Below are 2,080 nucleotides of genomic sequence, written 5' to 3'. Positions count from 1 at the left end.
AGAAGAAGAAGAAGAAGAAGAAGAAGAAGAAGAAGAAGAAGAAGAAGAAGAAGAAGAAGAAGAAGAAGAAGAAGAAATCCCAAACATAAATTGTTCAAAAGAGTGAGATAATTATAACTTAGGAGACTGCTGGCCAAACACCTTAGAAACTGTCCAGTCCTCTTTTTTACTGTCTGGATGGCATATTCTGCCGTTTTTTCCAGAAAAGATTTTGTATTAAGTTCAAATGACTAACATTAAACTCTTACCATGAAAGTTGGTGAGGTTTTATAGAATGCTGTTCCAAGAGGTCCAACATTTGCAAACTTTTTTAACTAGGTGCTAATGCAAATATAAAATGCTGAGGAACAGAGGACAAGTTAATGCCAGATATTATGAAGAAAGGTTTAACATGGTTTTTAAAGGATAGTATGGAATTTTAATTGATAAGGCTAGGGGAGACAGAGTGTGACAGAAATAAAGATGGGAAAAATACAGAAAGAAATCCTATATTGTTCATGTCAAGCTTTGCTTAAGAATGAAAAATATATAATGCCAAAGCCTATTTGAGCCTTAAGACTGTGGCATCATGGGTTTTCTTTTTTTAAAAAATTATATGTTTGTATATATGTTTTAATTTGGGTATAATATTAAGAACTGATTCTGGTTCCCAGATTGCCTTTTCTTCCATGGCTCAATTTTCTTGGCTGGACATCCCCAGTAAATATTTTGAGTTTTATTGTAGACTGACATGAAAGTCTCTAAGCAACTTTCAAGGTAACTTTTTCTCTTATCAGTAGCCTATTTGCATTTCAGGATATTGTTATCATTCATCATTAACTTATTTAATAGATTTGATCATTTTGTTTAGGTGATATTTTCACAGGTATACAAGAAAATAAAGGTCAGCTCCCCACACAAGAATCAGTGAAGTCCCAAGAAGGGTTCTTCATAGCTTAGAATTACTTGATTAGCTAGAGAAAAAAAAAATTGGTTATCTTAGTTATGAAAGAGTGTTTTTTCTTCTTTGTCAGACAGATCTAAACATGATACTTAAACTGTGGTAATCTTTCTGAGACTATTAAATAAAGGCAGTCTAAGAAAGAAAGAAAAGTGTTTGTTTATGCTTTTTGTTTAAGACATGAGTTGCTTGCAAAGTTCTTGATCAACAAATTTCTTTGATGTAACATAAGAATAACTAGCAAAAAAAAGAACAGCAGTAAAAATCATTGTTGTTGCAAGTTAAAGGTTAAAATATGGAATTTTAGTTTGAATAATTTACATTAAAATCCTTCAATTCAGGATTGATGTCATGTTAAGAATTGATGTGAATTCTTTATATTTTTTGTAATACTTTCTTTCATTGTAAAATTCTTTGAAAGTTTACAAATAGATTTTAAGCTTATTACCATCAACAGGACTAAGGAGAGTGTTGTAGTTTGTGAAAGAAAAGACTTTATACAGGACACATAGTTTAGAGTATTATTTTAAACCATTCACTTCAGATCCATGAAGAAGACTGCAGTCTGTCCTACACTAGAGACACAAAAAATCCAGCTGAGGGCCTAGAGTCCATGGCAGTGTCCTCCACGAGTCTAGCTGGCGGCCTAGATCCCAGGACAATGCCTCATGCAGGCCTGCTTCAGGGCTCTGCACTAAGAAGGCCCAAGGGTCAGTGGTGAAAGCTAGAAAGCCTGAACCAACAGGGTGAAAGATCTGTGCCAGCAGGCTGAGGGATCTGCCCTGGAGCCAGGAAGTGATGCTCAAGGTAAGGCCCAGAGCTCCCCCAAAGAGAACGGTGGCCATCCTTGGCAACAGCGAGGACCTGAGCTCCTCTGGTGATGGAGGCATCTGACTTTGTACCCAGAAAACCAGTGTGACAAATTTTTCCAGGAGAATCAACAGCATGCCATCTCCTTTTATACTGTTGGCAACAATCCTCAGTAGTGTCTTTCATACCCAGAACCACACTGACTCAGTTCACCTGAGTGTTACAAGTTGACTATTAATTAATCCACCACAGAGAGAGAGGGGGGTATTGTATATTCCAAAAGTCAAAAGTCAAAGAATCAATATCAGGGTCTGTAAAACTAAAAAGATT

This window comes from Octodon degus, unplaced genomic scaffold (genome assembly GCF_000260255.1).
Source record: "Octodon degus isolate 3935 unplaced genomic scaffold, OctDeg1.0 scaffold00239, whole genome shotgun sequence".
NCBI lineage: Eukaryota > Metazoa > Chordata > Mammalia > Rodentia > Octodontidae > Octodon > Octodon degus.
Note: the sequence above shows the minus strand (reverse complement) of the source record.